Below are 14,326 nucleotides of genomic sequence, written 5' to 3'. Positions count from 1 at the left end.
ATTAAATGCCAAGAGTGCTACCCATTCTGGCATTTAACGCCCAGAATGCTGCCAGGCTGGGCGTTAAACGCCCATTCTGCTATCCTTACTTGCGTTTAAACGCCAGTAAGCCTATCCTCCAAGGTGTGCTATTTTTGATGCTGTTTTTCATTTTGCTTTAATTCTGCAGTTATTTTTAGGACTTCACATGATTATCAACCTAAAGAAAACATACAATAACAATGGAAAATAAATAAATATAATTAAATAACATTGGGTTGCCTCCCAATAAGCGCTTCTTTAATGTCAATAGCTTGACAGTGAGCTCTTAGAGAGCTTCACAGAGACTCAGAGCTTAATGGTGGCCTCCCAACACCAAACTTAGAAGTTGAGTGTGGGGGCTCTTTTGACTCTGTATTAAGAGAAGCTTTTCATGCTTCCTCTCCATGGTTACAGAAGAAGATCCTTGAACCTTAAACACAAGGTAGTCCTCATTCAATTAAAGGACTAACTCTCCTCTGTCCACATCAATCACAGCTTTTGCTGTGGCTAGGAAGGGTCTTACAAGGATGATGGATTCATCTTTTTCCTTCCCAGTGTCTAGGATTATAAAATCAGCAGGGATATACAGGCCTTCAACCTTCACTAAGACATCCTCTACAAGTCCATAAGCCTGTTTCCTTGAATTTACTGCCAATTCTAGTGAGAATTTAGCAGCTTGTACCTCAAAGATCCATAGTTTCTCCAATACAGAGAGTGTCATGAGGTTTACCAAGGTCACACAAAGCCTTATTAAAGGTCATGGTGCCTATGATGGAAGGTATTAAGAACTTTCCGGGATCCAATTTCTTCTGAGGTAATTTCTGTTGAACCAAGGTATTCAGTTCATTGATGAGCAATGGAGGTTCATCCTCCAAAGTCTCATTACCAAATAACTTGGCATTCAGCTTCATGATTACTCCTAGATACTGAGCAACTTGCTCTTCAATAATATCTTCATCTTCTTCAGAGGAAGAATACTCATCAGAGCTCATGAATGGCAATAGTAAGTTCAGTGGAATCTCTATGGTCTCTATATGAGCCTCAAATTCCTTTGGTTCCTCATTAGGAAACTCCTTAGTGGCCAGTGGACGTCCATTGAGGTCTTCCTCGTTGGAAATCACTGCCTTTTGACTCTCTCCAGGTTTGGCCATGTAGGGTATATTGATGGCCTTGCACTCTCCTTTTGGATTCTCTTCTGTATTGCTTGGAAGAGTACTAGGAGATGTTTCAGTCACTCTTTTACTCAGTTGACCCACTTGTGCCTCCAAATTTCTGATGAAAGACCTTGTTTCAGTCATAAAACTAAGAGTGGCCTTAGATAGATCAGAGACTACGGTTGCTAAGTCAGAGAGGCTCTGCTTAGAATTCTTTGTCTGTTGCTTAGAAGATGATGGAAAAGGCTTGCTATTTCCAAACCTATTTCTCCCACCATTATTATTATTAAAGCCTTGATTAGGCTTCTGCTGATCCTTCCATGAGAAATTAGGATGATTCCTCCATGTAGGATTATAGGTGTTTCCATAGGATTCTCCCATGTAATTCACCTCTTCCATTGCAGGATTCTCAGGGTTATAAGCTTCTCCTTCAGGGGAGGCTTCTTTAGTACTGCCTGATGCAGCTTGCATTTCAGTCAGACTTTGAAAAATTATATTGACTTACTGAGTCAATATTTTATTCTGAACCAATATGGTATTCATAGTATCAATCTCAAGAACTCATTTCTTTTGAGTCATCCCATTATTCACAGGATTTCTTTCAGAAGTATACATGAACTGGTTATTTGAAACCATTTTAATGAGTTCCTAGGCTTCTGCAGGCGTCTTCTTCAGATGAAGAGATCCACCAGTAGAGTGATCCATTGACATCTTGGAAAATTCAGACAGACCATCATAGAATATACATAAGATGCCCCATTCTGAAAGCATGTCAGAAGGACACCTTCTGGTCAATTGCTTGTATCTTTTCTAAGCTTCATAGAGGGATTCACCTTCCTTCTGTCTGAAGGTTTGGACTTCCACTCTAAGCTTGCTCAACTTTTGAGGTGGAAAGAATTTGGCCAAGAAGGCATTGACCAAATTTTCCCAAGAGTTTAGGCTTTCTTTAAGTTGTGAGTCCAACCATGTCCTAGCTCTGTCTCTTACAGCAAAGGGGAAAAGCATAAGTCTGTAGACCTCAGGATTAACCCCATTGGTCTTAACAGTGTCACAGATTTGCAAGATTTCAGCTAAGAATTGATGAGGATCTTCCAATGAAAGTCCATGAAACTTGCAATTCTGCTGCATTAGAGAAACTAATTGAGGCTTAAGCTCAAAGTTGTTTGCTCCAATTGCAGGAATTGAGATGCTTCTTCCATAGAAGTCAGAAGTTGGTGCAGTAAAGTCACCAAGCACCTTCCTTGCATCTCCATCATTGTTGTTATTTTTGGCTGTTATGTCTTCTTCTTTTTCGAAAATTTCTGTTAGGTCCTCTCCAGAGTTTTGTGCTTTAGCTTCTCTTAGCTTCCTCTTTAGATTCCTTTCAGGTTCAGGATCAGCTTCAACAAGAATGTTCTTATCATTGTTCTTGCTCATATGAAAAAGAAGAGAACAGAAAAGAAGAGGATTCCTCTATGTCACAGTATAGAGATTCCTTTATGTGAGTAGAAGAAGAGAAGAATAGAAGAATGAGGTAGAGAAATAATGAAGAGAATTTGAACACAAAGAGAGGGGGAGGGTTCGAATTATAAGAAGAAGAGAAGTGTCAGTAAATAAATAAAATAAATAGAAAGAGATGAGAGAGAGAGAGAGAGAGAGAGAGAGAGAGAAGAAATTCGAATATTAGTTTAAAATAAAATAAAAATATTTTTGTTTTTATTTTAATTAGAAGTTAGAATTTGAAATTTAAGAAGAGAAATAAAAGTAATTTGAAAACTAAATAAATTAATTAATTAAAAAGATTTTTGAAAAGTTGTTAGTTAGATTTTGAAAATTAGAGAGAGGAAAGTAGTTAGGTAGTTTTGAAAAAGATATGATTGAAATAGAAAACTTTTTAAAATCAAACAAAAAAGTCACGTAGTTAATTGAAAAAGATTTGAAAATCAATTTTGAAATAATATGAAGTTAGAAAAAGATTCTGAAATTAAGTTTTGAAAAAGATATGATTGAAAGATATGATTGAAGTTTATTTTGAAAAATATTTGAGAAGGAAATTTAAAAAGATTTGATTTTGAAAATTAAAGTTGATGACTTGACTAACAAAAAACTAAAAGATATGATTCTAGAATTTAAAGATTGAACCTTTCTTAACAGGAAAGTAACAAACTTGAAATTTTTTAATCAAAACATTAAATGTTAGCAATATTTTCAAAAATTATGAAATAAAATTAAGAAAAATATTTTTGAAAATTTTATTTTGAAGAGTTTTCGAAAAACGGGAAAGAAAAATGAAAAAGATTTGATTTTTGAAAAAGATTTGAAAAGATAGAATTTTTAAATAGAAATTTTGACTTGACTAACAAGAAACAACTAAATTTTAAAATTTTTTGACTAAGTCAACCCAAAATTTCGAAATTTATGAGTAAAATAAGGGAAAGATATTATTTATGATTTTTTTGAATTAATGAAGAAAGAGAGAAAAAAAGATATCATTTTGTTGTTTTTCTCTTTTTTTTTCATTAAACAACAAAAATGAAACAAAACATACAAATTTAAGATCAAAACAATAAATGCATGCAAGAACACTTTGAATGTCAAGACGAACACCAAGAACACTTTGAAGATCATGATGAACATCAAGAACATATTTTTGAAAATTTTTAAGAAAAGAAAGACATGCAAGACACCAAACTTAAAATTTTTTTTTTTACTTTAGCCAGTAATAATTCGAAAATGCATATGAAAAACAAGAAAAGACACAAAACAAGAAAATTTAAAGATCAAACAAGAGAAATCATCAAGAACAACTTGAAGATCAAGAAAGAACACATGCATGAATTTTCGAAAATTAAAGAAAAATTAAAGCATGCAATTGACACCAAACTTAAAATTTGACACAAGACTCAAACAAGAAACACAAAATATTTTTGGTTTTTATGATTTTATTAATTTTTTTTATATTTTTCAAAAATTTTTTTGGAAAAAGAAATAAAGAGATACAGAATTTTTAATAAGAATTCTAGGAATCATGCAATGTTAGTCTAAAGCTTCGGTCCAAAAGAATTAGACATGGCCAAATGGCCAGCCAAGCTTTAGCAGAGCATTACATACAACAGCCAAATTGATGGGAACCAAAAGGCTCCTGCAAAGATAAGTGGAAACCTCGGTCCAAAAGATTAGACATGGCTTAACAGCCAGCCAGGCTTCAACATATCTTATGAAACTCTAGAATTCATTCTTAAAAATTCCGAAGAACAAAATTTTTTTTTGAATTTTTCGAAAACTATATTTTTTTTTATTTTTTTGAAATTAAAAATAAAAAGCTTAAACATAAAATAAAATTACCTAATCTAAGCAACAAGATGAACAGTCAGTTGTCCAAACTCGAACAATCCCCGGCAACGACGCCAAAAACTTGGTGCGAGAAATCGTGATTCACACTTTTCACTACTCCGCACAACTAACCAGCAAGTGCACTGGGTCGTCCAAGTAATAAACCTTACGTGAGTAAGGGTTGATCCCACGGAGATTGTCGGCTTGAAGCAAGCTATGGTCATCCTTGTAAATCTCAGTCAGGCGGATTCAAATGGTTATGAGATTTTGATAATTAAAAGATAAATAAATCATAAAATAAAATAAAGTTACTTATGTAATTTATTGGTGGGAATTTTTGATAAGCGTATGGAGATGCTTTGTTGCTTCTGAACCTCTGATTTCCTATTGCCTTCTTCCAAGCATGCGTGCTCCCTTCCATGGCAAGCTGTAGGATCCTCTCAGTGAAAATGGTCCTCTATGGTTTCTGCACGGCTAATCAACTGTCGGATTTCTCGTCTCGGATGAAAAATACCAGGCACAGCTACCGCATGGCTAATCATCTGTCGGTTCCCGCTAGCGTCGGAATAGGATCCATTGATCCTTTTGCACACTGTCACTGCGCCCAACATTTGCAGGTTTGAAGCTCATCATAGTCATCCCTTCCCGGATTCTACTCGGAATACCACAGACAAGGTTTAGACTTTCCGGATCCTAGGAATACTGTCAATGATTCTAGCCTATACCACAAAGATACTAATCTCACGGACTCGGTCCGTGTATTAGATATCCAAGAGAATATACTCCAGCTGTCGTCCAATGACTACGTTGAACATCATATAGACCGCTTTGTGGTTGTCAGGCACGCGGATCTTGGCTAAACGAGTAACGAAGATTGAGTGATTGTCACGGGTCACCCCTTCATTCTGACTTAACTGGATTAAGTACGAGAGTATATCTTGGAGAAGAAGTAGGCGTGAATTGAATAGAAAAACAATAGTACTTGCATTAATTCATGAAGAACAGCAGAGCTCCACACCTTAATCTATGGGGTGTAGAAACTCCACCGTAGAAAATACATACGTGAAAAAGGTCTAGAAATGGCCGTGAGGCCAGCCTCCAAACGTGAAAAGATGATAAAAGTTACATATCATTCCAAAAGATAGTCTAAAAGTAGTTTTTATACTAAACAAGTAACCTAGGTTTACAGAAAATGAGTAACTAAGTGCAGATAGTGCAGAAATCCGCTTCCGGGGCCCACTTGGTGTGTGCTTGGGCTGAGCATTGAAGCTTTTTCGTGCATAGGCTGTTCTTGGAGTTAAACGCCAGCTTGGGTGCCAGTTTGGGCGTTTAACTCCAATTCTGGTGCCAGTTTGGGCGTTTTACGCCAGAAAGTTTTAGGCTGGCTTTGGACGCCGATTTGGGCCATCAAATCTCGGGCAAAGTATGAACTATTATATATTTCTGGAAAGCCAAGGATGTGTACTTTCCAACGCAATTAAGAGCGTGCCCATTGGGCTTATGTAGCTCCAAAAAATTCACTTCGAGTGCAGGAGGGTCAGAATCTAACAGCATCTGCAGTCATTTTTTAGCCTATGAATCAGATTTTTGCTTAGGTCTCCCAATTTCAGCCAAAAAATACCTGAAATCATAGAAAAATACACAAACTCATAGTAAAGTCCAGAAATGTGATTTTTGAATAAAAACTAATAAAAATATAATAAAAAGTAACTAAACATACTAAAAACTATGAAAAAACAATGCCAAAAAGGGTATAAATTATCCGCTCATCACAACACCAAACATAAATTGTTGCTTGTCCCCAAGCAACTAAAAACAAAATAGGATAAAAAGAAGAGAAAATACAATAAATTCCAAACTTATCAATGAACTTAGTTCCAATTAGATGAGCGGGGCTAGTAGCCTTTTTGCTTCTGAACAGTTTTGACATCTCACTTTATCCTTTGAAGTTTAGAATGATTGGCATCTATAGGAACTCAGAATTCAGATAGTGTTATTGATTTTCTTAGTTTAGTATGTTGATTCTTGAACACAGCTAGTTTATGAGTCTTGGCTGTGACCCTAAGCATTTTGTTTTCCAGTATTACCACCGGATACATAAATGCCACAAACACATAACTAGGTTAACCATTTCAGATTGTGACTCAGCTTTGCTAGAGTCCCCAGTTAGAGGTGCCCAGAGCTCTTAAGCACACTCTTTTTGCTTTGAACCACGACTTTAACCACTCAGTCTCAAGGTTTTCACTTGACACCTTCACGCCACAAGCACATGGTTAGGGACAGCTTGGTTTAGCCGCTTAGGCCAGGATTTTATTCCTTTGGGCCCTCCTATCCATTAATGCTCAAAGCCTTAGATCCTTTTTACCCTTGCCTTTTGGTTTAAAGGGCTATTGGCTTGTTTTGCTTGCTTTTTCTTTTTCTTTCTTTTTATTTATTTTTTTTCGCCATTTTTTTCTGCAAGCTTTTCACTGCTTTTTTTTGCTTCAAGAATCAATTTTATGATTTTTCAGATTATCAATAATATTTCTCCTTTTTCATTATTCTTTCAAGAGCCAACAATTTTAACATTCATAAACAACAATATCAAAAATATGCAATGTTCAAGCATTCATTCAGAAAACAAAAAGTATTGCCACCACATCAAAATAATTAAACTAATTTCAAGATAGAATTCGAAATCATGCACTTCTTGTTCTTTTGCAATTAAACATTTTTCATTTAAGAAAGGTGAAGGATTTATAGGACATAGAAACTAGACACTAATGATCATGTAATAAAGACACAAACATAGACAAAACATAAAGCATAGAATTTGAAAAACAGAAAAATAAGAACAGGAAAATTAAAGAACGGGTCCACCTTAGAGATGGCGGCTAGTTCTTCCTCTTGAAGATCTTATGGAGTGCTTGAGCTCCTCAATGTCTCTTCCTTGCCTTTGTTGCTCCTCCCTCATGGCTCTTTGGTCCTCTCTAATTTCATGGAGGATGATGGAATGCTCTTGGTGCTCCATCCTTAGTTGCCCCATGTTGGAACTCAAATCTCCTAAAGAGGTGTTGAGTTACTCCCAATAATTGTGTGGAGGAAGTGCATCCCTTGAGGCATCTTAGGGATTTCATGATGAGGAACTTCCTCATGCTCTTGTTGAGGTCCATGAATGGGCTCTCTTGTTTGCTCCATCCTTTTTTAGTGATGGGCTTGTCTTCTTCAATGAGGATGTCTCCCTCTATGGCAATTCCAGCTGAATTGCATAGGGTATAGATGAGATGAGGAAAGGCTAACCTTGCCAAAGTAGAGGGCTTGTCCGCCACCTTGTAGAGTTCTAGGGATATGATCTTATGAACTTTTACTTCCTCTCCATTCATGATACTATGGATCATGATAGCTCGGTCTATTGTAACTTCAGACCGGTTGCTAGTAGGAATGATAGAGCGTTGGATGAACTCCAACCATCCCCTAGCCACAGGCTTCAGGTCAAGCCTTCTTAGTTGAATCGGCTTGCCTCTTGAGTCTCTCTTCCACACAGATGTCCACGAGGACTTGGTCCAACCTTTGATCAAAGTTGACCCTTCTAGTGAAAGGGTGAAGATCTCCTTGCATCATTGGCAAGTTGAATGCCAACCTCACATTTTCTGAGCTAAAATTCAAGTAATTCCCCCGAACCATTGTGAGCCAATTCTTTGGGTTCGGGTTCACACTTTGATCATGGTTCTTAGTGATCCATGCATTAGCATAGAACTCTTGAACCATTAAGATTCCGACTTGTTGAACGGGGTTGGTGAGAGTTTTCCAACCTCTTCTTTGAATATCTTGTCGGATCTCCGGATATTCACTCTTTTTGAGCTTCAAGGGGACCTCGGGGATCACCTTTTTCTTGGCCACAACTTCATAGAAGAGGTCTTGATGGAACTTTGAGATGAATCTCTCCATCTCCCATGACTCTGAGGTAGAAGCAATTGCCTTCCCTTTCCTCTTTCTAGAGGTTTCCCCGGTCTTAGGTGGCATTAGTGGTTATGGAAAAATAGAAAAGCAGGGCTTTTTCCACACCAAACTTAAATGGTTTGCTCGTCCTCGAGCAAAAGAAGAAAGAAAGGAGTAGAAGAAGAAGAAATATAGGAGATGGAGGGTAGTAGTGGTTTCGGCCAAGAGGGGGTAGTAGTGTGTATGATGTGTGGAATTGAAGGTAGTGAGGAGTGGTATTTATAGGGCAGGAGAGAGAGGGAATTCGGTCATGAAGGGGTGGGTTTGGGAGGGAAATGGTTCAAATTTGAATGGTGAGGTAGGTGGGGTTTATAATGGATGGATGTGAGTTGGTGAAGAGGATCTGGGGAAGAGGGTTGGATTTGATAGGTGAATGGTATTTGGGGAAGAGGTATTGAAGTGATTGGTCAAGGGTATTTGGGAAGGAGTGTTATGGAAAGGTGTGAAGAGGAGAGAAGAAGAGGTGGGGTAGGTGGGGATCATGTGGGGTCCACAGATCTTGAGGTGTCAAGGAATTCTGCTACCTGCACCAATCTGGCGTTCAAACGCCCTCTGTGTGACAATTCTGGCGTTAAACGCCAGCTCTGCTACCTTTGCTGGCATTAAACGCCAATTTGCTGCTCCTTTCTGGCGTTTAACGCCAGCCAGACACCCTTTTCTGGCGTTAAAAGCCAGTCTGTCTGCCATTTCTGGCGTTTAACGCCAGACAGACCCCAGACACCCTTTTTTGGCGTTAAATGCCCAGAGTGCTACCCATTCTGGCGTTTAAAGCCCAGAATGCTGCCAGGCTGGGCGTTAAACGCCCATTCTGCTATCCTTACTTGCGTTTAAACGCCAGTAAGCCTATCCTCCAAGGTGTGCTATTTTTGATGCTGTTTTTCATTTTGCTTTAATTCTGCAGTTATTTTTATGACTTCACATGATTATCAACCTAAAGAAAACATACAATAACAATGGAAAATAAATAAATATATTTAAATAACATTGGGTTGCCTCCCAATAAGCGCTTCTTTAATGTCAATAGCTTGACAGTGAGCTCTTAGAGAGCTTCACAGAGACTCAGAGCTTAATGGTGGCCTCCCAACACCAAACTTAGAAGTTGAGTGTGGGGGCTCTCTTTGACTCTGTATTGAGAGAAGCTTTTCATGCTTCCTCTCCATGGTTACAGAAGAAGATCCTTGAGCCTTAAACACAAGGTAGTCCTCATTCAATTAAAGGACTAACTCTCCTCTGTCCACATCAATCACAGTTTTTGCTGTGGCTAGGAAGGGTCTTCCAAGGATGATGGATTCATTTTCTTCCTTCCCAGTGTCTAGGTTTATGAAATCAGTAGGGATGTACAGGCCTTCAACCTTCACTAAGACATCCTCTACAAGTCCATAAGCCTGTTTCCTTGAATTGTCTGCCAATTCTAGTGAGAATTTAGCAGCTTGTACCTCAAAAATCCCTAGTTTCTCCAATACAGAGAGTGGCATGAGGTTTACCAAGGTCACACAGAGCCTTATTAAAGGTCATGGTGCCTATGATGCAAGGTATTAAGAACTTTCCGGGATCTGGTTTCTTCTGAGGTAATTTCTGTTGAACCAAGGTATTCAGTTCATTGATGAGCAATGGAGGTTCATCCTCCCAAGTCTCATTACCAAATAACTTGGCATTCAGGTTCATGATTGCTCCTAGATACTGAGCAACTTGCTCTTCAATAATATCTTCATCTTCTTCAGAGGAAGAATACTCATTAGAGCTCATGAATGGCAATAGTAAGTTCAGTGGAATCTCTGTGGTCTCTATATGAGCCTCAGATTCCTTTGGTTCCTCATTAGGGAACTCCTTAGTGGCCAGTGGACATCCATTGAGGTCTTCCTCATTGGAAATCACTGCCTTTTGACTCTCTCCAGATTTGGCCATGTGGGGTATATTGATGGCCTTGCACTCTCCTTTTGGATTCTCTTTTGTATTGCTTGGGAGAGTACTAGGAGGAGTTTCAGTCACTCTTTTACTCAGTTGACCCACTTGTGCCTCCAAATTTCTGATGGAGGACCTTGTTTCAGTCATGAAACTGAGAGTGGTCTTAGATAGATCAGAGACTATGGTTGCTAAGTCAGAGAGGCTCTGCTTAGAATCTCTATCTGTTGCTCAGAAGATGATGGAAAAGGCTTGCTATTGCCAAACCTATTTCTCCCATCATTATTATTATTGAAGCCTTGATTAGGCTTCTGCTGATCCTTCCATGAGAAATTAGGATGATTCCTCCATGTAGAATTATAGGTGTTTCCATAGGATTCTTCCATGTAATTCACCTCTTCCATTGCAGAATTCTCAGAGTCATAAGCTTCTCCTTCAGGGGAGGCTTCTTTAGTACTGCCTGATGTAGCTTGCATTTCAGTCAAACTCTGAGAAATCATATTGACTTGCTGAGTCAATATTTTATTCTGAGCCAATATGGCATTCAGAGTATCAATCTCGAGAACTCCTTTCTTCTGAGTCATCCCATTATTCATAGGATTTCTTTCAGAAGTATACATGAACTGGTTATTTGCAACCATTTCAATGAGTTCTTGGGCTTCTACAGGCGTCTTCTTCAGATGAAGAGATCCACCAGCAGAGTGATCCAATGACATCTTGGACAATTCAAATAGACCATCATGAATATACATAAGATGCTCTATTCTAAAAGCATGTCAGAAGGACACCTTCTAATCAATTGCTTGTATCTTTCCCAAGCTTCATAGAGGGATTCACCTTCCTTCTGTCTGAAGGTTTGGACTTCCACTCTAAGCTTGCTCAACTTTTGAGGTGGAAAGAATTTGGCCAAGAAGGCATTGACCAACTTTTTCCAAGAGTTCAGGCTTTCTTTAGGTTGTGAGTTCAACCATGTCCTAGCTCTGTCTCTTACAGCAAAAGGGAAAAGCATAAGTCTGTAGACCTCAGGATTAACCCCATTGGTCTTAACAGTGTCACAAATTTGCAAGAATTCAGCTAAGAACTGATGAGGATCTTCCAATGGAAGTCCATGAAACTTGCAATTCTTCTGCATTAGAGAAACTAATTGAGGCTTAAGCTCAAAGTTGTTTGCTCCAATTGTAGGAATTGAGATGCTTCTTCCATAGAAGTCAGAAGTTGGTGCAGTAAAGTCACCAAGCACCTTCCCTGCATCTCCATCATTGTTGTTATTTTTGGCTGCCATGTCTTCTTCTTTTTTGAAAATTTCTGTTAGGTCCTCTCCAGAGTTTTGTGCTTTAGCTTCTCTTAGCTTCCTCTTCAGAGTCCTTTCAGGTTCAGGCTCAGCTTTAACAAGAATGTTCTTATCCTCGTTCTTGCTTATATGAAATAGAAGAGAACAGAAAAGAAGATGAATCCTCTATGTCACAGTATAGAGATTCCTTTATGTGAGTAGAAGAAGAGAAGAATAGAAGAATGAGGTAGAGAGAGAATGAAGAGAATTCGAACACAGAGAGAGAAGAAATTCGAATATTAGTTTAAAATAAAATAAAAATATTTTTGTTTTTATTTTAATTAGAAGTTAGAATTCGAAATTTAAGAAGAGAATAAAAGTAATTTGAAAACTAAATAAATTAATTAATTAAAAAGATTTTTGAAAAAGTTGTTAGTTAGTTTTCAAAAATTAGAGAGAGGAAAGTAGTAGGTAGTTTTGAAAAAGATATGATTGAAATAGAAAACTTTTTAAAATCAAACAAAAAGTCAAGTAGTTAATTGAAAAAGATTTGAAAATCAATTTTGAAAAGATAAGAAGTTAGAAAAAGATTCTGAAATTAAGTTTTGAAAAAGATATAATTGAAAGATATGATTGGAGTTTATTTTGAAAAAGATTTGAGAAGGAAATTTAAAAAGATTTGATTTTGAAAATTAAAGTTGATGACTTGACTAACAAGAAACTAAAAGATATGATTCTAAAATTTAAAGATTGAACCTTTCTTAACAGGAAGGTAACAAACTTGAAATTTTTTAATCAAAACATTAAATGTTAGCAATATTTTAAAAAATTATGAAATAAAATTAAGAAAAAGATTTTTGAAAATTTTATTTTGAAGAATTTTCGAAAAATAGGAAAGAAAAATGAAAAATATTTGATTTTTGAAAAAGATTTGAAAAGATATAATTTTTAAATTAAAATTTTGACTTGACTAACAAGAAACAACTAAATTTTAAAAATTTTTTACTAAGTGATGCGTGGCAGAAGTTTACTAATTTAGAGATTTCAATTAAGAGGATAGCGTTGCACGTATAGCTCTTAACCGGCTAAGATCTGCCTCACCAATTTAAAAAAAGGGTTGTCACAAATTTTAGAAATAAAATACTAGGAGTATGAGTCCCAGGTGGTCTCCCAACGAGTTGCAGGAAAGAGTGCTATTTTATTAACTAGGCGTTTTCAGAAAAATTGAGTCTTGATAACGAGTAATTAAAATGATTAAAAATTAAAGCAATGAAAATGAACTAAGAATAGTTATTAATACTCTGAATAAAAGGCCTTGACTGGGGGATTAATTAAATGGAATTTCTATCATTGTTGGAATCTTCTCAAGTGTAGTGTAGTGCAAAAAGGTTGTTGTTCTCACTCGGTTACCCCTTACTAAATAAGAAAAAGTATGGTGATTAAACTAACTCTTACCCTCAATTCCTAATCCTCTCCCTTAGGGTGGTCTAGTGTTAGTAGGTATGGAATTAGCTAACAACGTCCCATTCAACCAAGCACTTGAGCATTCCAACTCAAGTATCTCCTTTTAATCAACCCCATGTCAAGTAGAAATTTTACTCCATTGACGTGAAAGAAATAATCATAAAAATATGAGAAAACATAATTAAATAAAATAAAATAGAGAAATTAAATTAATTAAAATAAAAATAACTTCATATATTAATAAATTCAAAACGCAACATAATTATCTGAACAGAGTTAATGAGTAACTAATTAAAAATAAGGGAGTAAAGAAACAAACTAAAGTAATGTCTTCAACGGAGGTAATGGCTCTTCAACATCCACAATTCAAAGCAAAAACATAAACTATCAATGTAACACTAATCTAGATTCAGATCTAAAACTAAGAGTAATCCTAATGTGATGAATCTGAATGTGTGTGGATGCGTCTTTGAGTTTCAGCATGTTCCCTAGGTTTAGTCTGTGTTTCTGGGCCGAAAACTGGGTCAAAATGCGGCCCAAAATCGCCCCAGCGTATTCTGTTATTTCTACAGATCGCGCAGGTCATGCCTACGCATCGTCCACACGTTCGCGTCATTCAGCTTTTTCCTTGCCACGCGTTCGTGTCGTTCACACGTTTGCGTCATTTGTGCAGACTCCAATCCACGCATTTACGTTAGGCACGCGTCCGCGTCGTTGCGAATTCTCTATTTCGCGCGTTTGCGTGGGCCATGCGCTCGCGTCATTTCTCGCTGGTCATCTCCTTAGTTTCTTGTGTTCCTTCCATTTCTGCAAGCCTCCTCTCCAATTTCCAAATCATTCGTGCCCTATGAAGCCTGAAACACTTAACACACGGATCACGGCATCGAATGGGATAAAGGAGAATTAAAATACATAATTAAAAATCTCTAGAAAGCAAGTTTTCAACCATGGAGTGATTTTTGGGAAGGAATTGTAAAGACATGCTAATCATATGAATAAGTGGGTAAAGATTTGATAAAACCACACAATTAAACACAATATAAATAATAAAATAATGGTTTATCAACCTCTCCACACTTAAACATTAGCATGTCCTCATGCTTAGTTGAAGGAGATAAAGTAAATGAATAGGGGAATGTAAAACTCATGAAATGCAATGTAACCTATATATATATATATATATATATATATATATATATATATATATATATATATATATATATAT

At 36.9% G+C, this 14,326-nt stretch overlaps 1 non-coding gene across 1 annotated transcript; it reads left to right on the top strand.

Moving 5' to 3' along the window:
• Positions 1-11,136: 11,136 nt before the first annotated feature.
• LOC148555176 (small nucleolar RNA R71) lies at positions 11,137-11,244 on the top strand. The gene has a single exon (XR_015887929.1). It is a non-coding gene; the product is annotated as a small nucleolar RNA R71 (small nucleolar RNA).
• The last annotated feature ends 3,082 nt before the right edge of the window (positions 11,245-14,326 follow it).

This window comes from Arachis ipaensis, chromosome B6, assembly GCF_059453495.1.
Source record: "Arachis ipaensis isolate K30076 ecotype BB chromosome B6, ASM5945349v1, whole genome shotgun sequence".
Classification (NCBI taxonomy): domain Eukaryota; kingdom Viridiplantae; phylum Streptophyta; class Magnoliopsida; order Fabales; family Fabaceae; genus Arachis; species Arachis ipaensis.
The sequence above is the reverse complement of the archived record's forward strand: the minus strand, read 5'-3'. Positions and strand labels throughout refer to the sequence as shown.